The sequence below is a fragment of the Petaurus breviceps genome, unplaced genomic scaffold (assembly GCF_028583685.1).
Source record: "Petaurus breviceps papuanus isolate PSGF00001 unplaced genomic scaffold, PetGlider_PUasm1.0 90702, whole genome shotgun sequence".
Classification (NCBI taxonomy): domain Eukaryota; kingdom Metazoa; phylum Chordata; class Mammalia; order Diprotodontia; family Petauridae; genus Petaurus; species Petaurus breviceps.
Genome location: NW_027187317.1, coordinates 9,169,174 through 9,194,348, shown reverse-complemented (window position 1 = coordinate 9,194,348; position 25,175 = coordinate 9,169,174). Strand labels below are relative to the sequence as shown.

The 25,175-nt window shown below is 37.0% G+C and overlaps 1 protein-coding gene across 5 annotated transcripts in view; it reads right to left on the bottom strand.

Moving 5' to 3' along the window:
- The window catches only part of PTPN14 (protein tyrosine phosphatase non-receptor type 14), a 267,307-nt gene that overhangs the window by 238,584 nt on the left and 3,548 nt on the right, over positions 1-25,175 (bottom strand). The window contains exon 2 of one of the 5 annotated variants that reach the window (XM_069066059.1): positions 16,668-16,729. The exons of the other annotated variants lie outside the window; for them this stretch is intronic. The gene's annotated coding sequence lies outside the window, so the exon portion shown is untranslated. The remainder of the gene's footprint in view (positions 1-16,667; positions 16,730-25,175) is intronic. 5 annotated transcript variants of the gene reach the window in all.

The following is a 25,175-nucleotide window of genomic DNA, read 5'->3' as shown; positions in this document are numbered from 1 at the left end:
AGAGAGAGAGAGAGAGAGAGAGAGAGAGAGAGAGAGAGAGAGAGAGTGAGAATCTCAGGTATCCTCCCCAGCCAAGAGAGGTCCAAGACACCAAGACTTCTTTGGGAAATGGAAATGGTGACTCAGTCATGTAGAGGTGATGAAGAACTTGTCAATGTTTACTATGACACTAAAGATAAAAGAAGGGTGCTGACTGGATTTTACATGAACCTTTCACTTGGAATGGAAATGCCATTTCAGGGCAAGATGCTCTCTGAAAGGGTTTTTGGAAATGCTGCTTTACAATGAGCTCCAGATCAACATGTTAGAATGACAACCTGTCCTCAAGTAACTTAGAGACAAACTATGATCCTTGTTGGGACCTGTGGAACTATCACATTTGATGGAAAAAAAGCAAATATTTCAACCAGAATTTCCTATTGACAGCACAAACCACACCTAAACCACAGCATGGAAGATTCTAAGTAACTGTTTCCTTTTCCAGGATTGATCAACTTAGTATTTACAAAAATAGACAACCCAAAGTTCTCTCTATAAAATGTGCAAAATTAGTTCCTTTTCTTCCACTGCCAATTCATTGAACAGGTGCTTTTAGCCAAGGTGCAACCAAAACTGATAATTTTTTTTAAAAATTTGTTAAGATTTCTAGGCTCAACTTTACTGGTTGTCCTTAAGAGCACTGTAATCTTGTGTACTCGTGCCCTATAAACAATCTAACGAGTTTCTGTAAAAATGGTAACTGTACCTTTTTCTTTTTCTTTTCTTTTTCTTTTTTGCTTTTTGGAAGGCAATTGGGGTTAAGTGACTTGCCCAAAGTCACATGGCTAGTTTTTGTGTTAAGTGTCTGAGGCTGGATTTGAACACAGGACCTCCTGACTCCAGGGCCAGTGCTCTATTCACTGCACCACCTAGCTGCCCCTCAATTTTCTGTTAAACTCATCTCAAAAACAGGATTCTTTCCCCATGTAGTGCTACATGGATACACAGTCATTAGTTCGGTATCACACTCTGGAAGAAGTTCTCTGTTTTGCATGTTTAATAATATAAATACACAAGGCCCTTTTCAATCAACACTAACAAAGTCTCAATGTATGGGCCATCCAAATTATAACAATAAAAAATGCTCCTTTTTGTAAAAAGTGTGTTTCAATAGTTCAGAGCAAAAGGTGATAATGACTTTCATTAGGAATTTGACAAAGATAGTAGAAAAGGAAGGGAGAGACAAATTACATGAGATATTTCACAAGTAGAAGTCAACAGGACAGAGCAGCTAGGTGGTGCAGCGAGTAAAGCACCGGCCCCAGAGTCAGGAGGACCCAAGTTCGGTTCCAGCCTCAGACATTTAACAGCCACACAAAAAAAACTAGCCATGTAACCTTGGGCAAGTTACTTAACCCCAACTGCCCTCCAAATGGCAAAAAAAAAAAAAAAAGTCAACAGGACCTGGCAATTGATAGGATACAGGGACTGAAGAAAGAAGTAGAAATTGGGGAAGTTAGGAGAAGGGGCAAGTTTAGGAAGAAAGAAGAGTTTTGATTCAAACACACAGAGTTTGAAGTACACAGGAAAACAGAGGGAAAGCAGTATCACCAGAACTAAAGGAGATGCAGTAGATACCAGCTCCTGGACTTTGAGGACTGAAGGCCATTAGATCTGACAATCAAGAGGTCAACACTTATCCAGAATAACAGGGTGCTAGACCTTTTTTATGTCAGGGAAACTTCCAGCAATCTGGTGAAGTTTATGTACTCCTCAGTAATAGTGTTTTGTTGCACACATCCATAATCAAAGGAAATGTTAAATTTCAGTTAGAGGTTAATGAAAATAAATATATTTTTATACTAATTTAACTTTATGGAAACCCTTAAATCTAGTCCTAGACCTTTGTGGGATGTCTATGAACTCCAGGTTAAGAACTTCTGCCTTACAAAAAGAGGCTTCAGTTGGTTAGATCTTAGAATTTAGACCTAGAAAGGGCCTTTGAGATCATGAGTCTAACCTCAGGTTGATGTAGCATAGTAAAATATACTAGTATATGTATATAATGTATATACTAGTATATAATGATAAAGAATACTAGATTGGAAATTAGAGCAAAAGTACACATCCTGGCACTGCCACTTACTGTGGGTGGGCAAGTCAACTTCTAAACTCTGCAAAATAATAGAGCTGGACAAGTGACTTCTGGGGTCCCTTCCAGTCTAACGTCTATAATCCTTCATTTTAGAAAAGAGGCACAGGGCATGACAGTGATTTGCCCCAGGTCTTAAAGGTAGTAAACAGAAGAAGTGATCTGATTTAAAACCCAGATTGTATGCCTTAAGATCCAGTGTTCTCTTGAATACAGATTGAAGCAACTTTTTTTTCACTTTATTTTTCTTGAGGTTTTTTTGGTCTGTTTTCTTCCACAACATGATTGTTATGGATATGTTTTGCATGACTACATATATATAACCTATATGGAACTTCTTGCCTTCTCATTGAAGCAGGAGGGGAGCAAGGGTGGAAAGGAGAGAATTTGGAACTTAAAGTTTTAAAAACAAATGTTAAAAATTGTTTTTACATGTAACTGGAAAAAAATTAAATATAAAATAAATACCAAAAAAAAATTTTGATTAAAAAAAAAAAGGATCCAGTGTTCACTACTACTGTACTTCCAGAGGACAAACTGAAGAGGGATGAGAAATGGAGAAGAGTACAGTTTACTCTTTCTAAAAATGTGACAGCGAAAGGAGAGAGGGTGGTTTTTTTTAAAGTTTAAAGTATACATATTGAACTCAATGAGCATATTTGTAGCCAGTAGTACCCAACAAGGGGGAAGAAATGGAAAATGAGAAGCTGAGAAGATGCCAAGGTCTGGGAAGGGAGAGGAAAAGGAAAAGAAAGGATCAGAACACAGATAAAAGGGTAAGGCTTAAAAGTCATCTCATTCTGGGGCCAGAGTAAGAAAATTGGTACAGAAAAGTCTGGGGGCATGAAGGAAAAAAAAAAGGACTTACTATAAATGACTTCGATCTTCTCAGTAAAGTAGGAAGCAAGAATATCTAGGGAGAGAGGGGGTGGAGCTAAAGCTAGAGTGGAGGAGTAGGGGCGTGTAGTAAGGAGGAAGTTTGTAACATTCACTGAGGTGAGTATAATAGAGTCAATGAGAGATGAATAAAAGCATTGTTGTACAGCAGTGAAAGCCTAGTTAAGTTTACATAGCATAATTTGTAGTGGACCCAGCAAGCTCTGTTTGCTATTTCCTCTAGGAACATTCTGCAGTTGAGCCCTAGAAGAGAAGGGGGATGGTATGTTAGAGAAAGATTCATCTGGCAGTGGTATAAAGGACTCACTGGCAGTAAGAGAAAGCAATGAGTATTAGGAGGCTATTTCAATGGTCTTGATAACCTGTATTAGGGTGGATGCTTTGAGAAGAAAAAATGGATGGCAGTAGGATCAAGATTTGATTAATTGATTAGATACAGGAAGGGAGAGAAGGGTGGAAGATAATACAACAAAGACTCAAAGCTAAACCACAGGGCTCAGAAATAACCACATGGTTGCAGATTAGAGGCTAAATTTCAATGAATTACAAAATATTTGAGCATAAAGTGACCTCAAAATGTCACCCGGTCTGTGTTTTTGCCTTTCTTTATATCATAGCACTTAGCACAGTGCCTGACATATAATAAGTGCTTAATAAAAGCTTATTAGTAATGGTGACTTTAGTTCAACCCATTTTTAACAAAAATTCCACCAATTTATATCTGATTAAGTTGCCATCCTGCCTCTGCTTAGACTTCCAGTAATGGAGAACTTGCTAACTAGGGTTAGCCATTCTGCTTGTGGATAGGTCTAAGTGTTGAAAAGTTTCCCTTATTTCAAAACTAAACCTGTCTCTCTGCAGTTCTAAATCATTGCTAACAGTTCTGTCATTGGCTCCAAGTAAAATAGTTTAATCTCTCTTTCACATAACATTGCAAATATTTAAAACTAAACATTACTAGTTCCTTTAATTTGTCTAACATGGTTTTCTGATTGCTTTACCATCCTGGTCACCCTCCTCTGAACACATTCCAGTTTATCAATGTCATTTAAATGCTGCTTCCCACAATAACCAGCCATGATTCCAGAGGACCAATCAGGAAGGATGCAACCCATCTCCCGACAAAGAAGTGCAAAATGAGACATATATTTCTGAACATGAGAAATGTAAAAATATTTTTGCTTGGCGATGCATAACTGTTAAAAGAGTTTTGTCTCTCCCCCTTCCCCCAACCACATACATGGGTATGGGAGGGTGCGAGGTGGGGAAAGAAAAGAAATCGTTTTAAGAGAAAAAAAATCCAATTAAAAAATAAAGGTCCTGCTCAAAAGTAAACATAACACTCCATATGTGGACTAACCAGAACAAAATACAACAGTACCATGACCTCCTTCTCTCTCTGTTTCTATTAATATATTAGCTTTGACTGCTAATATTGACATAGAGACCTTAAAATCCATTAAAGCTTTTTGATAAGTAACTATCATCTCTGTAAATCAACTTACAAAGTCAAATCCATGTTAAAACTAAAGATAATAATTGTACCACTGATGCTTATGTTGTCAACACCCTACCCAAGCTGGAAATAAAATTATCAAGTAAATTTATTTGGGGGAGAGAGTAATGTGGAAAATGTAGAAGTCATTCTAGCACAAAGTCATATGTTCTTCAAATTAGTTCATTAATTTCAAATTTCATCTTCTAAGGACCCCCTGAATACTCATAACACTTTGCTTATACCTGTTATACTCTTATGTTTGATTTTTTAAATCATATTTCATTGGATAACAGATTGTCGAGTTGGGAGGGAAGTCATTTTATAGATGAGGGAAATGAGGTTCCAATAGAGGATGTGATTTTAGTCATTCAGTCTTTCATTCATGAAGAGTTTATTAAGTAGTTACTATCATATGGCAGGAACTATATTGAACACTGGGAATCCTGGGACAAAAGCTCGGGGATCTTACATTCTTTTGAACTTTTTTTTCCAAAAGCAATAAATGATTCTGTGTGTAATGTAAACAAGAGGATAAAGCTGCTAATCACCTGTTAGAGTGTACATGACTCCCAGTATCTGATACCTCTCTTTTTTATATATGGACTAATAACTCCGTTTATATAACTAAAGCAAATGGGTAAGTACAGATTGAGATGAAAAATAAGATTCAAATCATTTTTTCTGATAAAAATGTATTATTCCACTTCTGATTGGCCATAATCATTCTTTTTTTTTAAGCAATTGGGGTTAAGTAACTTGCTCAAAGTTACACGGCGAGGTGTTTCTGGGTGGGTGCTAAATGTCTGAGCCCGGATTCAATCCCAGGTCATCCTAACTCTGGGCCGGTGCTCTTACTCACTGTGCTACCTGGCCGCTGGCCATAATCGTTCTGATATACTGCAACCACTTATTGTTTCAACTTTAGAACCTTTATAAACTACAGAGAAACAATAAATTCCCCTGATTTATTACACATAACAATTTAACATTTGAGAATTGTGATTTATCAGAAAAAGTACTTACTTACCAGCATCTCTCAGCCTATTAAGACTTCAATTCTACCAATAAATTCATTTTTAGATTTGAGATTAAATTATAAGTATATAATCATATACAGTAAATACAATGATATCTTGAATTGACCTAAGAAATAGAAGTAAAAGAGAAATGGCAATGTTTTACAACCAATTAGTAGCCAAGACTTGTCAACCTATATCCAGAGCATGGATCAAACTCATTCCCTTTTCCTTACTCACATAGATATCACAACCCCTGTAAGGGTTATGGGATTTAAAGATCTCCCATGCCCCATGGACGTGCTGACATAGCAGAGCAAGAGAAAGTGAAAAGCCGAGCTAACGGTCCTGCGGTTGGCAGTTGGTGGCGGTTGCCCTTTTTTTTTTTTTTTTTGAGGTAGGACTCCGGCTGAGCACTGCCAGGGGCCGGAGCTGCTGGGAGCGCTCTTCCAGGACACTGGGTGGTTGCTGTGAGTGGGGAGAGGAGGACCTTTGCCTGAGGTAGCCTGTTCTGTTTTAAAGGCTTGAGAATGTGGGTGCTTTCTACTTTATCTACCTGTGCCAATGTCATAACTACTCTGATGGCTTTCACTTTCTGGTTTTGGGACTCAGTCTTTTGGTATCTTAATAAATTTTCTAGTTTATTTCCCCAAATGGCAAACCTGATGTATTTTGTGATGGATAATTATATCAGCATATTTGTAATCTCTATAGGCATTGTGAATATGGCATTGCTGATACAACCCCCCGCCCCCCAAAAAAAATCCCTGATCTCAAGGAAGTCACAGTCTACGATAGGAGACAAAACATAAACAATGTGTAAACAAGCTATATACAGGATAAAGTGAACAGAGATAACAGAAAGAAAACACTAGCATTAAGGAAAATCAGGAAACGCTTCCTTGTAAGTTAATATTTTAGCTGCAACTTGAAGGAAGCCAGAAACAAGAGATGAGGAAGAAGAATATTCCAGGTAGGAATTGCAGCCAGTGAAAAAGTGTGGAGTTCAAAGATAGAGTGTGTTGTGTGAGGGCCTGCATGGAAGTCAATGTCACAAGGTATCAGAGTGTGTGGGAGGGAGAGAAGGTATAAGATATAAGAAAATTGGAAAGGTAGGGCAGGGGGAAACAGTTTATGACAGGATTTGAACACCAAAGAGAATTTTATATTCAATCCTGGGAGGTCATAGAGAGCCATTGGAGTTTACTGAATAGGAGGTGACATAGTCAGATCTGCACTTGAAAACCAGTGGGACAGCTGAGGAGAGGAATGACTAGAGGAGGAAGAAATCTGTGGTGAAGAAGATCAACCAGAAGGTTATTACAATAAGAAGATGAGTGCCTGCACCAGAGTAGTGACATTGTCAGAAGAGAAAAGGAGGCATATTTTAGAGATGTTACAAAGGTAAAAACAACAGGTCTTGGCAAGAGATTGGGGTGAGAGTAAGGAGTTGAGGATGACACCTACATTGCAAGCCTGCAGAACCAGAAGGGCAGTGGTACTCTTGACCCTAATAGGGAAGTTTGGAAGAAGTTTTGGAGGAAAAATAATGAGTTCAGCTTTGGCCACATTGAGTTTAAGAGGTCTACAGTACATCCAGTTTGAGATGTCCAATAGGCAACTGGAGAGCCAAATCTGAAGGTTAGGAGAGAAGTTAGAGCTGGATAAATGATCTGAGAATTATCAACATAGAGATAATTGAATGATAATTGAGAGGAATAGGAATGTTAATTGATAATTGAATCCATGGGAGTGGATGAGATGACCAAACAAAACAGTACAATGAGAAAAGAGAAGACAGCGCAGGAAAAAGCCTTGGAGGATACTCACCACTAGCCAACATGGTCTGGAAAAAGATTCCACAGAGGAGACTAAGAAGGACTGGTCAAACAGGTAAGAGGAGAACCAGGAAACAGCCCTGTCTGGGAACCCTAGGAAGAAGATATTATCAAGGATAAGAGGGGGACTGACAGTGCCAAAGGCTGCAGAAAGATCAAGAAGGATGAGGATTGAGGAAAAAGTCACCAGATTTGGCAATAAAAGCACATTAGTAATTTTAGAAAGAATAGTTCAGTTGAATGATTATAGAGATCCAAATTATAGAGAGCTAAGAAGAGACTGAGAGGAAAGGAGGTGGAGACATCAACTATAGAAGATCTTAAGGAGTTTACCCACAAAAGGGAGAAGAGATATGGGACAACAGCTAGTAAGGGTGGAGAGATCAAGCAAGGGGTTTTTGAGGATGGAAGAGAGAGGCATGTTGTAAGCAGTAGGAAAGCAGCCTGTAGACAGGGAGAGATTGAATGAAAATAACTAAGAGTTGGTGATGTAGGGGATAATCTGCTGGAGAAGAAAGGATGGAAAGACCGGGAATGTCCTTTCTGATTTCATATACTCTAAATTTATTATAATAATGTGCTGTTTTACCCCACTAGAATGTAAAGTCTTTGAGAGTTGTGGACTGTTTGTTTTTATCGGTTTCCTTTGTATCTTTGTTTCCTTTTATTTTTGTGCCTTTTTTTCTTTTATCTTCACAATCTTTCCATCCTGAGCACCTAGAATGGTCTATTACCTAGCAGGTACTTAATAAATCTGGTCAGTTAATATGTATGAACTAATTTATACCCCCAATTTCTCTATGAAGAGTGAGTATTAGTAGTTTAATTTTACAAAAGGGTTGAAAAGGATCTGAGAGGTCATCTACTTCAAACTTCTACCTAATGCCAAAATACACTTATGTCATGCTGTCCATAAAAAATAAGTCACCCAGTCTTTGCTTGAACAATCCAGTGACAGAAAACACATTACCTTATAAGAGAAATCATTCCACTTTTGGATAACTCTAATCATCACAAAAATCTTCCAAAAGCCAAAATCTGCTTCTATATAAAGATCACCCAGTGACCTTACTTCAGTTCTCTAGAACAAATTATATATTTAATCCATTTTCTACATGACATCTATGAAATACTTACCTAATCTGTGAAATGGGGAAACTTGAAGGTCTCTAAGAATGCTTCCAATTCCAAATCCTATAAGCCTACATAATACTTGAATAATAGAGAGCTTACCTTATCTGTCACATTAAGGTTTACAAAGCATAATTCCATTATATCCTATTAACCCTTGGAGGTAGGTGCTATCATGCCCATATTACAGATGAGGATAAGCAAGGCTAAAAAATAAGTACCTTGGCCAGAAAGGGGTGGGGAGTAGGGGGAGGGTTACTTTGCTGGTAATTGTTTAAATATAGCTGGGGGGGGGAGGAGGAAGCACTCACAACACACTTTTAAATTTAATCTCTATAATTAGCACTTTCTCCATCATTTTAAGTCTAGACAATCAACAAAACAAAAAATCAAACCCCAATTTGTCAAATTTCCAAAATATAAATGCTCCCCCTGAAAATTTAATGATCCAATCTCTTGAGTCAGTTTAAGGTGACTCTAGAAGCCAAATCCAGGATTTCCTAAATCCAAATTAAGTACTTTTTTTTTATTTTTGGAGGTTTTTTTTGAGGGGGGAAGGGAAGGCAATTGGGGTTAAATGACTTGCCCAGGGTTACACAGCTAGGAAGTGTGCCAAGTGTCTGAGACCACATTTGAACTCAGGTCCTGACTCCAAGGCCAGTGCTCTGTTCATTGCACCACCTAATTGCCCCCAGCACTCTTTCTATTACTCCATTCTGTTTATTCTTCCTGCCACCTCCACTTTCATTCTAGAAGCTACAAATCCATCTATTTTCTTCTAGTCCATAGTTCATGAATTTAATCTGCAAATTCTTTTATGACCTTAGGATATTAGGTGGTGCAGTAGAGGGAGCTCTCTATTTGGAGTCAAAAAGACCTGAGTTCAAATACTTCTTCAAACACTTACTTAGCTGTATGACCCTGGGAACATCACTTAACTTCTGTTTCACTTTCCCCATCTGTAAAATGGGAATAACAATAAACTTATCTCAGAGTTTTTATAAGGATCAAATGAGCTAACATATAAAAATGCTTTGCAAACCTTAAAAGTACTACAGAAATGCTAGCTATTAATATTGTTATCATGAAGAGAATTTAGGTTCTCTTATTTTTTCATCAATCCTGGCATTTAAATCCTTCTTTTTGTAACTTAGTTGTTTTACTCTCTCCAATTTGAAAATAATTCCCTTTCATAGAAGAGACAGAAGTTTTCTCTTGTCTAATATTAACACCATCTGCCCCAAGCATCAGGCCTTACTCTTCCTTGAGTTTCTTGTTTAAATATAGCTTTTTTAAAGCCATCTTTATTGTCCTTTGCATTTTTTTCAAGTCTCAGCTGATTCTGAGCTTTAGTGTTCCTGAAGCTAATCTTAAAGATACATGCGATTCTTTTGTATTCATCTTCAGTAATGTGCCCCTAAGTTCCCCCACCTTTCTATTCTTTTCAGTTTTGATCTCATCATGAAGGTCTTTGTACATTCACATTAGTCTCCTTACATGCCTCCCCTTTTTCTTCCTAGTGATTCATCGATGAAGTATCTTGCCAATAGTAATAAAAGGGTCAGTGAAGGAAGCAGAACAGAGAACCCTTAGAAGTTATACCTAATTAAACTGCCTTTCCTTGACAAAGACTGTGCTGGAGCTCTTAAAATACTATTGATGCAGAGGGAATTTTATATGTAGTAGGACAAGGCAAATTTATTTATTTATTTAATGTGTGTGTGTGTGTGTGTGTGTGTGTGTGTGTGTGTGTGTGTTTGGAGGGCAACTAGGGTTAAGTGACTTGCCCAAGGTCACACGGCTAGTAAGTTTTAAGTGTCTGAGTCCAAATTTGAATTCAGGTCCTCCTGACTCCAGGGCCGGTACTCTATTCACTGCGTTGCCACCTAGCTGCCCTAGGACAAGGCAAATTTAATAAACAACCATGCACTATCCCTAAAGCAATCCAGGCCCCTCTCCTCAATTCTAGGCCCAGTTCATTCATTGTCCTCCCACACTATCACAGACAAGTATATTGATAAATCAGTTCTAAGGGTTGTCCATTGAACAACATACGTCATAGTTTGGATCAGAGGTGTCAAACTTGCGGCCTAAAAAACTCATGAGAGCAAAACTCTTGAGTGACACTGGAATCAGGTTAAAATATAATTGGGAAAAGGTCAAGAATATCAGGGGTATCAACAAAAAAAACTGTGAAGAAAGGCAATCTAGCAGTATCAGATTTCAAAGTGTGTTTGTTACAAAGCAATCATCAAAACAATCTGATACAGGCTAAGAAATAGAGTGGCTGATTGGTGTAATATATTAGGTAGCCAATTTACAGAGACAATGACCACAGTAATCTAATGCTTGCTAAACCCTAAGGTCCAAGTTTGGTGGGCAAGAAATTACTGTCTGACAAAAACTGCTGGGAAACCTGGAAGGCAGTCTTGCAGAAACTAGGCATAAACCAACATCTCATATGGTATACCAAGATAAGGTCAAAACGGTTATGTAATTTCGACATAAAAGGTGATATCATAAACAAATCAGGGGAACATGGAAAAAATCATGTGTTATATCTATGGGTAAGGGAAGAGTTTATCACCAAATAAGATAGAAATGATAACAAAAGGTAAAATTGATAATGTTGATTACATGAAATCTGAAAAGTTTTGTATAAATAAAACTAATGCAACCAAAATTAGAAAGAGAGTGGGAAATGGGGGGGAAGGGGGAATTTTACAGCAAGTTTCTTAGATAAAAGTCTCATTTCTCAAATATATAGGGAACTGAGTCAAATTTATAAAAAAATAAGGGCCATTCCCCCATTATAAATGGTCAAAGGATATGAACAGGCAGTTTTCAGAAGAAGAAATCGAAGTTATCAATTGTCACACACTCTAAATCACTAAAAATTAGAGAAATTCAAATTAAAATAACTGAGGTACCAGATCACACCTATTAGATTGTGAAGATGACAGAAAAGGAAAATGACAAATGCTGAAGAGTATGTGGAAAAATAAATACACTAATAAACAGCTGGTGGAGTTGTGAATTTATCTAACCATTCTGAAGAATTATTTGGAACTATGCCCAAAGGGCTATAAAACTGTTCCTATCCTTTGACCAAGCAATACCACTACTAGGTCTGTATCCCAAAGAAATCAAAGAAAAAGGGAAAGGATTTATATGTACAAAAGTATTTATAGCAATTCATTCTCTGGTGATAAAGAATTGGAAATTGAAGTGATTCCCATCAATTGGGGAATGGCTAAACAAGTTGTAGTTATGACTGCGATAGAATAATACTATGCTATAAGAAGTGAAGAGGAAGATGTGTTTAGAAAAATTTGAGAAGACTTATATGAACTGATACTAACTTAAGTAAGAAGAACCAAGAGAACATTGTACACAGTAACAGCAATATTATAGCAATGTTCAATTGTGAAAGACTTAGCTACTCTGATCAATAGAGTGGTCCATAAAAATTCCAAAAGACTCATGATGAAAAATGCCATCTACCTCCAGAGTGAGACCTGATGAACTCTGAGTACAGATTGAAACATATTTTCCCACTTTCTTTTTCTTTCTTCTTTTGTAACATGGCTAATATGGAAATACATTTTGTATGCCTTTACATGTATGTCAGGCATCATATTACTTGCTTTTTCACTGGGTGTGGTAGAGGGGCTAGATGGAGGGAAAGAATTTTGCACTCAAAATTTTAAAAATGAATTTTAAAAAAAGTAACTGGGAAATATTTAGCAAAATAAATAAAAACACAATACAACATAGATAATGTTAATGTATGGCTCTCTAAGTCATGCAGCCCCCAGGAACGTATTTCTATTTGAGTCTGACATCACTAGTTTAGACAATAAACATTTTTTTTTCCACTTGCTTTTTCTCTATGTGAATAGTCAACCTAAACTCTTAAATCATTATGGATCTCACATAGAAGATTCAATGTTCCAGGGTTTAATCTAAAATGTCACCTTCCAGAATTCCTGCAAAGATGGCATCCTGAATGGCGATAGGCAGCCCAGTTTCCATATGCCTTCTCTGGCAAAAACTTTAAGATGGCAAGAAACAAAATAATGTTTTGTTTTTTTTAATCCAATGCGAAACTTCAGTGATTTTACCTATCCCAAAACTACATAAAGTCAGCTAGATGCCCACAGTAAAAGGAAAGGGGGCCCATTAGCAAAGTCAGCATTATGACAAGCAAATAAGACGAAGTCTCCCAGTGCAACCCAAGCTTTATGTCTAGAGATAGCAAGAGCAGGGCTCTCCAAGAATTACTTCAGAGTAATCTGAAATCCATCAAACTTAGAAGCAACCAGAAAAGACATCAACCAATGCCATCGCTTCAGTCCTCAGTTTGGGGCATCACTAGGCATAGGGACTTCAAGGTCTGTAGCACTCTGGTATGATATGCCATAGTGAACCCTAAAGATCAATGGCTCTGAACTTCAAAGCTCAAGGCAACTGTAAAAACTATTACCACTCTTAGAGCACTGATACATACCAGGAGGAAGAAGTGAGCAAAAGAATTCCTCCCTCCCCAAGTCCCACCGCCAACATGCTCTGTGTGTGTATGTGTGTATGTGTGTGTGTGTGTGTGTGTGTGTGTGTCCTTACTGAAAGGGAATGTGGTGCAGTGGAATGAGCAATAAACTTGAAACAAGACAATGCCATTATTCATTAACCAGATAACTTTGGACAAACCACTTAATTGCTGCCTATAGAATAGAGAAGATCATTCTTTTAGCTCAACCTTCTTATTTTGGAGATGAGAAAAAGGGGCCCAAGGAGATAATATCGCTTGCAAAATCACACAGGTAATTAAGAATAAGCAGCAAGGCCAAGTTTTCCAGAACTATCTCTTTCCCCCATGCCACATTAAGGGGGAAAGAATGACAGTGAGAATTTGTTCTTTGAGATCACTGCTCTATTCCTTTGTAGGGGATTCCAAATGTTAATTTCTGAATATAAGTGCTATATATTCTCTCAAAAACAGGAATCTTGTTGTTGTAGTTTTTTTAAGCTAAACTAAGCAACTTTAAAAATTGCAACCTTTTTTGTCTTTTTTTAACTTGCTAAGGAAAAGGAAGGGCTAGCATGTGGCTTGAAGTACTCTGTTGACTTTTCTTTCACTTTACATTTCAGTCAACATAGAATCAGAGCTTAAAGACATTAAGGATTTCTAACATGTTGGTTCAAATATAGAAAGAAAATGAACACAAATTACCTTCTCATTTTGTAAAGCTATGAAACTTAGGTCTTCCCCATCATCAAAAGGAATTTATTAATCAGTTGTCACTATGCTATTAATTAGAATGTCACTACGCTAAAAATACAAAGAATTACATAAATAAAAGCATATTTCTTCAAGTTCTTCAAGAACTTGAAATCTAAGACAGAAAATGCTAACAAGTATAAAGCTTCAGAACAGAGAACAAAATAGACAGGTTAATGTGAGGAACTCCCTATAGGTAAAAAATACCTTCACACAGGTAGATCTGCAACTCATACATAACTAACAATCTTACAGAATTGCTGAGGGCACCAAGAGATTAAATGACATGCTCAAGGTCGCACAACTGGTACTTCTATGTCAAAGCAAGAGTTGAACCCTAGGTCTTTCTGACTTCACATTCTCCATTGAACCTCACAATTTCACTCTACCTGAACCCTGTTGCATCATGGCATACAGCAAAATCCCAAACTAAATATTCACTTAATCAACTAGCACTTTAAAGTTGAGTATACAGTCCTGTTCTAGGTAGGAGTTAGAAGAGACACAAAGTTTAGATGAGTTGTCTCATAAAGCTTAAGCTTGAGTTTTATAGGAGAATAAGAAAGATAAAACACTGATCATAGGATCATAGTAGAAGTGATCTTGAAGGTCATCTAGACCAACTTCTTCATTTTACAGATGAAGAAACTGAAGTCTAGAGAGATTAGGGACTTGACCAAAGTAATACATCATGTAACAGAGTAAAGTTATGATATAAGGCCCTCTGCCCAAAGTCAATGTTCTTTGCATTGCACCATATTGCATCTAGCTAGAAGATACAACATTACCTGATAACATTACCAATTTGTAAAAACAAGGTTAGGTAAATAAATTAGACATTCTGGTTAAATGGAGCCCTGTTACTTCAACCTTGATTACTGAAAACCTTTCTACAGCAAAACCACACAACCAAAGTACTTAGATAATTTGCCATTCTAGAGAACTGAATTTCCCATGTAGCTGAAGGTTTGTCTTTTTAAAGCAGCAAAAAAAATTTACCCTCATTACAACCATCTTAGATGCAAATCTCTCTACCATGTGCTGAGTCCCTGCTTTTTTCAGTGCAGCAACACAGAAGAGAATTTAATCTTATCTCAGTGACTCAGAACCATTTTTATTATTGATTATCACAGTATGCAACTATACCCTCAGAATGTGTATTTACTACTGTTTGGCCAGACACTAAAATTCCCAAGGCTTTAAAGCAACCCTGAGGTCTCATTTTGAATCCATCAAATTAACAAAGATAATTTTTAAATGAAAAGAGAAGAATTCATTGTTTAGAGGAACTAGGAGAAAAGAGTCATAACTCATTGCTAAGGGAACTGTATGAATTGGGTCAACCATCCTGGAAATGAATTTGGAATTTTGCAAGAAAATTTACCATATTATATTCTTTAGCCCTGAGATCCCACTATTGGCTCTATATTCCCAAAAGAGGTATAGCAAAGCAAGAAAAGATTCTTATGTACAAAATATCCATAGCAACATTATCTATAATAATAAAAAGCTAGAAACAAACTGTGCCCAATGATTAAGGAAAAACAACTATGGTATATATAAATGTAATATAATGTTATGACAAAGGTGAAAAAAATCAGAGAAGCAGCAGAAGACTTATGAAGTTAAAGATAAAGCTAAGAAATCAGATCTACAAAGAAAATGCATAATGACTAACAGTGACAAAAATCAAGTCAACCCTAAGAGGGAACAAAATTCCAACTAAATACAATGTTGATAGCATGCTATCAAAATTAAAACACATCCTTCCTGTTAACAACTGGGAAACTTGTTACAAAAGTGAAAAAGCAACATGAAAGGGAATATATTTTGTGTGGGGTATTTGTTTAGGGAGTGTCCACTGTATCAAAACAGAACATTGTTAAAAATCAAAACTAAATAGTTTTAAGTTTCTGAGTTCTGTCCACCATTTCCACCTCAACCTCTATCTTCTCCTGATTTTACCATTTCTGCTGACAGCAATACTATTTATCTAGCTTCCCATGCGTAAATCTTGAGATTATCTTTGATTCTTCCTTCTCTCACTTCTCATATCCAATTACCAAGCCCTATCAATAACAAGTCTGCAACGTCTCCCATATCTGCCCTTCCTCTCTGTTCCCACTGCCCCCCCCCATTATCACTAGGCTATCACTTCAACAGCTGCATTATCACTGCCATAGCTTCTTGACAAGTCACAGCCACCTTCACTCTCTCAGTCACCATCCACCCCCCTGATCATTGCCAAAATGATCTCCCTAATTCCTTTGTTCAAGAAACTGCTGCAATTTCTGCCTGCCTCTCAAGTGCTGTGCCAATACCTTTCTTACCATCCAAGATCCTCCACACCATCTTGCACACTCTACCTTCCCAGTTTTATTACATATTGCACTTGGCCCAACTTTAATTCCAGTCAAAGGGCTGCTCACTGGCCCCAAAATATTTCCTGGCCATGGTGCCTTTCTTCACAATGATTCCTATGCCTGGACTGTCATCCTTTCTCTCTTTACCTACAGATACCTCTGTTCAAAATAATTTCTCTAAGACTAGAGGCTATGGATCATATTTTGCTGACTTGTATCAATAAAGAAAGCTCCACATATTACTGGCAGAGAACTCTCTATACTAATGAAATCATAGGTTCAGTCCCTCTCCATGTTCCTATGAATGATTTATGGAAGGACAAGAATATGAATCATACAAGATGGGAAAACATATTAAAAAGATCAGACCTTTGTTGGAATATAAGATATCCCAAAAGTCTTTAAGGTTTTTGATCGCTTAAAACAGACACAAAGAGTTTTGAAACACTCATCATAATCATAATGCCATCTATGACAACAGAAGACTAGAAGTTGATTTGTTAAACATGTACCTGAGATGAGGATTTTGGTGTTTGCTTTTGGTTTTGGTTCTTTTTTAAAATCTTTCTCTGTCCTAGAAATGAAGAAAAGCATCCATTCATTCAAGGCTTCAGTACATGTTTTAACATATAGAGCATGTATTTATTTAATTATTATTACCAAGGTTAACTTTTATCTAATTAAATTATAAGTTTCTTCACAAAGTCCTACTTTACTACCTCATTAGGACTGGGGTTCCTGAAGACCGTACCAGTAGACCACAAGATCTGACAGCTCCAAATTAATTGAAAAAGGTGATCAGTACAGGCACAGCAATGGGCTGTGTCAACCATCCAAGCTAAGCAAAGTACAAACATTCATAATTAGAAGATTGATCAATAAATTATTATTTTTTTAATTTTATCAAATCAACTCAGAAGACAGTCTACCCAAGCATTCTCTGCACAGTACCTGGCAAGAGTAAGTTTGTTTTTCTTGTTGTTGTTTCAAGATGATCACATCTATGAAATCACTTGAACTAAGATAAAGTCCTAAAACAACAACCATATATTCTTAATGGCATGTAATTCATAAGCCACAAGACTTAACACAGGGCTGGGTGTCCTATGAAGGAGAAAAATGCAACTGAATGGATAACCCAGAGACAGTTTTATGGAAAACTAATTAAAAATTCTGCCTTGTCACAATTAGCAATGTAACTTTAGGCTTAATTACTTAACCAGCTAGGAAACTATTTTTCATTTATGAAAGGAGGGGGCTGAAATTGATAATCTCTAAGAACCTTTCCAGCATCATAATTCTATTCTACATATTTTGTTTCCATTATGTATCACTGAGCAGGGTTTGAGTTGAATGGATTTCTCCCCTCTTTTTTATGATTTTTGTCCTTTTAAAAATAACACAGAAGAGGACAAAAGTAAGTTCAGAGGGACACACAAACAGGATAACATTGAAAGTACCATAATAAATTTAATTTAAAAAATAAAAATTTAATTAAAAATTTAATTTAATTTAAAAAAAGTAACATGATGGATTTAATATACTTTTTTAAAAATCAACTTGTATACAGCAGAGATTCATGATTTTTAAATATAATCCTCTTTTTCTATAGTAGTTTACATGTGGAAATATTTTCTTTTTTTTGCTATTCATTAAATTCAGAATAAAAAATTATACATCTTAGATGTATTATTTCCCTCCACTAAATCCCTGCTCTGATGGTATGAAGGTGACCCTGAGTTCTGGAAGACTTAAGTCTGAAGATCCTACCAAGTCCTACCAAGAGGAGTCCTACCAAGTCCTATCAAGGATTCAAGTACAGGCCCAAGAAAATACACACAAACAAGTATACACACACATACATCAGTCATATAGGACTCTTCAAGACCCCATTTGGTGCTTTCTTGGCTAAGATACTGGAGTGGTTTGCCATTTCCTTCTCCAGCTCATTTTACAAATGAGGAAACTGAGGCAAATAGGGTTAAGTAACTTTCCTATGGTCACACAGTTAGTAAGTGTCTAAGGCCAAATTTGAACTCAGGAACATTAGTCTTCCTGACTATAGGCCTACACTGTATCTGTCTGACAAAAGGTCAGCCTATCTAAATTCAGGAAGGTTTACCACACCAGGTTGGCCACAGGGTAATAAATTGTTCAGTCAAAACCATTTTAGACCATTTTCTAAGTTAAAGAGGAGATGCATTCTATTCTGAAATAACATAGGCAGTAACAGCACTAATGAAATTACAGGTCACTGAAGTACCAAAATGGGCTAGTTCAACTTTCAGTTTTCCAAAATAAAGGCATCTTAATTGGAATAACAAGACATTTTTGTACTTCTTGTAATTTAAAATTTCTTGTAATTCTTCAAAAGGATTGCATAGAAGAGTGGATAGGTAGGCAGCTTTGGAATCAGAAATACCTGGGTTCCAACTCGGTCTCTGTCACATACTAGCTGTGTGAGCTCGCACAAATCACTTACCTTCTTAGTGTCTCTGGCAACTTTTTAAAACTTTAAAGTGCTGAGATGTTGCTGGTCTGTGTCAGTGGAGGGAGTTTCCACACCAAAAATTCCCTATACTCCTGAAACTTAGAAGTCTGGACCAAAATAATTATCATCATAATGATGATAATAAAAAAATTCTCCTAAGCAATGAAAATGACACTATACATCAATAGGTGGAGAAGCAAAATGTCTAAATTACATCTCACTAATAAGGAAATCTCAGATGTCATTGTGCCTGTCTGGTTCCTAAGTGAACAAGCTGCATATTGAGAAACAGCAAAATTTTCTTTAGTGACACCAATGCTAATCACAACCGTCTTTTTTCAGTCTTTGATTCATTTTACATAAACCAATATTTTTTAAAGAATATAATTAAAACTATTTTGATAACATAGTTCAATTACTTGTATAATTTCCATTATATAAATAACTTCAATTACACATTTTTTGTAAAACCACATAATTGTATGATATTCCACGACTAATTTAAACCATTATTATGTCTATACCAATGAATTTGTGTGACCTTGTAAAAATTCTTTCAATTAAAACACACATTCCACCCATAATGTTAGTATAATCTATGGATTTAAATGCAGGTAATCAAAAAAGTCACTTCCAGTTTTCAAATGATAATTTGGAGATAGGCTTAAATCTAACAAATGGTTACCTTCATCATTTAAAGGACATTTTACCAAATGTATAATGAAAAAATTATGCCTAATAGATCACAGGATTTCCCTGGCAGAAGCCAAAGTTAATTGCCACATGGAGCCTTAAATGAAACCTAATTGCCAGCTCTAGCTGTCACAGCTGACCCTGGTAACAGCCCAGCACACCCTCCATAAAACATAATACCGCATAATCCTCCTTCATTATGGCTATTACAGCCCTGTAGTTGGATACATTTGCTGCAAAAATAAACTCAGCAACCCCTTCTAAGAAAGGATATATTGCTTCTCCATCCTAAATCAACTACTTCTGAAAACACTAAGAGGACAACCTCCTGTCAAAAATTAGTACTCTTGGCCCAGATTTATCATAATGCTGAAGTCAAACCCAAGAAAAACCAAAAATGCCAACTGATCCCATAGGACAAGCCAGAAGAAAGAATGTCTATGAAATGTCACTATAAGAAATCAAACAGGAGCAAAGTAAGCAATGCAAAAGAAAGTCTGGAAAATAAATCCCGGACCACGAATAAAACTATCAGTGCAGCTACAAAGTTTCAAATACTATTTCCAACCCCTCCTTCTGTGTCTGTAATAACTAACGGGGCAAGGTCCCCAAAATCTGCTTTCTGCCATATCAAATAAATGTTCGTGTCTAATAATTTTATTGTCATCTCATTTATTTTGGAAATGAAAAAGGTACACAGAATCAATAATGTACTTTACAGTATAACACAGGTGACAAAAATCAAGTTGCTGTGTATATGACAGCTTGATTTGTTGACAAAATGAGAGAACTCTGCATGATGAAAAATCAAGTTGAATTACCCATGACACAATTCTTTTTTTATTGAATAATTTTACCCCCACTTAATAGTATTATTTTTCCAAGTACATGTAAAGATAGTTTTCAACAAAATTTTTGTGAGATTATGAGTTCTAAATTTTTCTTCCTCCCTTCTCTCCCCCCTCTCTAAGACAGCATGCAATCTGATATAGGTCGTACATGCACAATCATGTTAAACCATGACACCCTTCTTAAACAAAGCAGAAAGGTCTTGGACATACCTCAGACTGGGTAGAGCTTTCTACACCCTTACATTTCTATTACATTTAAATTCTGTCTACCCATAAGAATTAAACTTGCTTTACAAAATACCCCTGCAGCAATACTGCAAACTGTTTCCAATTGGGAAGGTCTCTTTATGGAAATACCTGCTAGTCTGCCTCAGTTGAGAGGTGTGTCATGATTACTGTCTTTTTTGGTTTTTAAACCTATCCTAGTTACCCAATGGCTGGCCTTGAAAATAAAAATGCGGAAATTTTGTCTTAGTCTCTTTTACAAAACAAGATATAAGAGGGCAAGCAAGGTACTTAAACAAAATAGTCTTCAAAGATCTGACCAAACCTGCAGAGACTGGTTTTGTGTCCCTGCTGCCAAATGTCCCTATTTCTTAAACCTTGTCTTTGCAATGGGTCTCTAATGGCTGGCGCCTTTCATTTCCTAAGACCTAAGTTTGTAAAGCCCAGAAAAGTCTCTGAAACTTTGGGAGTTTCTCAGTAAAGTATGGTTTTTATTAGAAAGCATACTATCATTGACTTCAGGAGATGGCTTCTACATGTCAAGTCTTTTCTCAGACAAACCAAGATGACATGGGTAATGAATGACAAGGACATCCGATGTGGATATTCCAGACATGTATAGTTATCAGCAGCCATGAGGTTTTTCTAGTTCATTTCACTCCTACTAAGAACCAAATTCTAAACCAGGTTTGGCTCTGATAAATGTTATGCATGGCACTCAGTAACTCCTTCAGTGCTTGGGAGGTCTTAAATGAGCCAGGAACTATTCTCATCTCTCAGACAATCAAAAGTGTTCTCCAAGCCTCCTCAGCAAAAAAGAAGAATTTCTACCATGGCCCACCAGAGAAAAAGAGGTAAGATTCCTAAGCTAAATTCCCAAATACAATAAAATAACAGAAGAAAACAAAGTTTTTGAGTGTTTTCTGTTCATCCACTTCAAGACTTAAGAAAACTAGGCTGTTGGTTAGCTATGCAATACACACAGATGGTTTGACAACTTTGATAATGCCCATCAATGGGTATGACATCACTGAGAGAAGTATGATGGTATTATAGGTTCCCAAAGTGGGCAACATTGCCCCCTGGAGGTGCTGGAACAATCCAGGGGGGCAGTAGTAGTCTTAGGTGCAACTCAAGGGCGTTGAATAAAAATCAGAGGGCAGTGAAAGTATAAGGAAAGAAGAGAAAAGAAGAAAATTTTGAAAAACCATTCATACATGTTTCATCTATTGTGTAATTGAGTTAAAGCTGTAGTGATTGCATTATTTTCCAAATAAACACACAAAACACAAGTTATAATGGTTATAAATATAACTGATCAGTGGTCAAGTCTGACAACAGGTCTTAAGAAGCAAGTGTTGGTTCTAGGTGGTGCAGTGAATAGAGCCCTAGAGTCACGAGGACCTGAGTTCAAATCCGGCTTCACACATTTAACACTTACTAGTCGTGTGACTTTGGGCAAGTCACTTACCCCCAATTGCCCTGCCCTCCCCCCTCCAAAAAGGAAAAAAAAAAAGAAGCAAGTGTATCATACATTGTCAGGATGTCCAGCATGCATGGGCAGGAATATGTGCATGTAATGACTAGTTTACAGTATGATACTATGTGGTTACACAATGCAATATTGTGTCATCAAAATTTCAACACAGGAAAAAAACACAAATTTACAATAAATTATTAAATTTAAGGTGTCATTTTTTAAAAGTACATATTTCATATTTTTTGAAATTATGTAAATTTTTAAAAACCATTAAGGGGTTAAAAAAAGCAGCACTGAGTAACTTTTTTTAAAGGGGGTAGTAAGCCAAATAAGTTTGGGAACCTCTAATGTAGACTCGACTCTATGGAGTCCTCTGTGCTGAGCTCCAACTTTAAACAATGGTGTTTATTAACAATACCAACTTAATTCAACCATCCAAGATATTACAACTGTGCCTGGGCATCCATTTAGACTTTGACTTGCTTTTCCATTATTAAAGAGCTTACATTAAACCATCCTTTACATTCTCTCCAGATCTCTGGAGTGACCAATATATATATGATGGCTGACTGGTTTACTAGATGTATAGATTGAGAAGAGAGGTTCTCCATGTAAAGCTAGTTGACTAGGGCGCATGGTATGCTCTAATTACACTAACTCACACAGATATAAAATTCTAACATCACCATCAAGACTTAGCCAAGAGTAATAATAATAACCCTGGTCTTTTCTTCTTGAGAACAATTTTAAAGGTAGCGTAGTAGAGTTCTTTGGATGACAATGTGACAAAACCAAGTCAACGAGCCCTGCTAATTACTAGAAAAAAAAAAGGAAAATTTTAAAAAATACATTAGCATGCCATTGACAATATAATTTTGACATTTAACCATCTCCTCCACTCCACCACACCCCCAAAATAAGTACATTACAAATCAATGCTGTCTGTATACCTAGGCAATATGTTGTTGAGAAATAGCACTGAAGCAAGAGGCAAGCCTTGGGTTCTAGTCCTGGTTTTATCACTTATTAGCTGTCAGACTTTAGGCAAGCCATTCAACACTGGTGAGTCTTAATTTCTTCACCTATTAAAAGAAAGTAGGGAGGAGGATAACACACATAGGTACTATAGGCATTAATGCCCATGTGTTATCACGCCATAGGCTTTCTGAGAATAAATATGAAAGTGCTTTAAGCATTTTAGAATGTGATATAAATATAAAGAACTGTTATTACAAAAAGTAATTTGATAGCAAGTACCAGAAAAGCAGTTAGGAAGATTCTTATATAGGCATACATGAAGAATTAAGTGAAAGGTAAGGGATGAAGGAGAGGAAGAAGATGCTATTTTCTTAACCTCTGCTACCCAACAAAGCCAAACACACATTTTCGAAGTTTTTCTCCCTTTGACCACTTCAAAGTGGTACCTGCACTTGAGATTCTGACCTCCTTCTGATCCCAGAGATCTGTAACTAGAGTCTTGCTGGAACCCTCCTTTCCACATCAAGAACACATACCTATCTGCCCTATGACATTGTTCAGGTCTGCAAAGAACTCCTTCTTACATCCTCTCCTGCCAGGAGGTAGGTACGAAGATCACTGAGTTAATGTTTATCAAATACTTCTCAGCTTCTCAGATGAAAAGCATCACTGAAGTACGAAGTACCTGTGGGGTGGGTGGGTCAGCATTGAGTTGTGTTAGACGATAAATACCATGGTTCATGTGGACACGAAAGAAACCACGTCTCCAAAAAAGACCCTTCCATGAACGTTTCCGTCACTCAGGTCTCAGTTTTAAAGGTCTGAAGATGCATTCCCAAAAGCCAAAACTGAAATTTTCCTCTAAATATCATTACTCAGAGGCATGAGGGACTTTTACATCAGCACAAATCACATGTTTGGTCACTAGTAAGAGATGCACACACAGAAAAATGTGTGCTCTTTCTTTCTGCCTTTCTTCCCAGAAGCTATATTTTGGCTTTTAAGTGACTTTACCCCCGCCAAAATCTCTTAACTGCCATGTCCTATACAGCTTGGGGCAAATAGACTAAACAGTAAAAAACAGACTGCATGTGTATGTGGCATGTATGTGAACATTGTCCTAATAAGGAATCAACCACAAAAATGTTTCTGTAACAATAACCGATTCTCAAAAACATAAGGAGCCCTCCCAGAGTCATACTCTGCATGAGTTTGGATAAAGTTGATAAAGAAGCAGTAAGTCCAACAGAGAATCAATACAGCCCTGGGTAAGGCACAGATAAGCAACATTTGCCGGTAATTCACAAAACTTCATTTAATCATTCATTTTAACCTCCTTTTCACCAAAATCTTCCTCATCCTGACTAGCAGCATGATACTTAATTGACTAAGAGTTTTGTCCTGTCTCTTGTTACATCCAGGTGACACCTGAATAGGACTTCATGTCAGGAAGTTCGTTATTCATTCATTTTTCAGTAATGTACAACTCTTAGTGCCTCTGTTTGGGGTTTTCCTGGCAAAGGTACTGCCATTTCCCTCTCCAGGTCATTTTACAGAAGAAGAAACTGAGGCAAACAGAGTGAAGTGGCTTGCTCAGGGTCACATAGCTAGGAAGTGTCTGAGACCAAATTTTAACTCAGGAAGGTAAATCTTGACTCCGTGGCACTCTGTACAGGAGTCAGGAAGACCTGAGTTCTGGCCTCAGACACTTCCTAACTATGTGACTCTGGCAAGTTGCTTCACTCTGTTTGCCTTAGTTTCCTAATCTGTAAAATGAGCTGCAGAAGGAAATGGCAACCCACTCCAGTATCTCTGCCAAGAAAACCCCAGATGGGGTCATGAAGAATTGGACACGACTGAACAAAAAGCTCTGGCATTCATTTTATTTGTTGAGTACCTACAGACAAAACTAAAATAATAGGGTAGGACGCGGATGAAGAAAAGAAACAAGGGAGAAGCAGGTAGTGTCATGAATAGAAAGCAAGCCTTGCAACCAGGAAGACCTGGGCTCAGGATCCACCACCAACAAATACATGCTGTGTGACCTTGAATAAATTACTTCATCTCTCAATGCCTGGGAGCACTGGGTGGAGAAGCAAGACTGTTGTGCAGAGGCAAAGGGAGCTTTCTCACCAGGAGTTCCCTAAACCAAAGAAATTACTGGTCCAGACCAAAAAGAAACAGAAGGCTTCACAGGTAGTCCATAAGCTAAACAACCAGCTCCTGGATGTTCAGCTGAATATCTTTATTCCTATTCAAAAAGACTTAGATCCCAATAAGTAAATAAGGATATAAGAAGAAA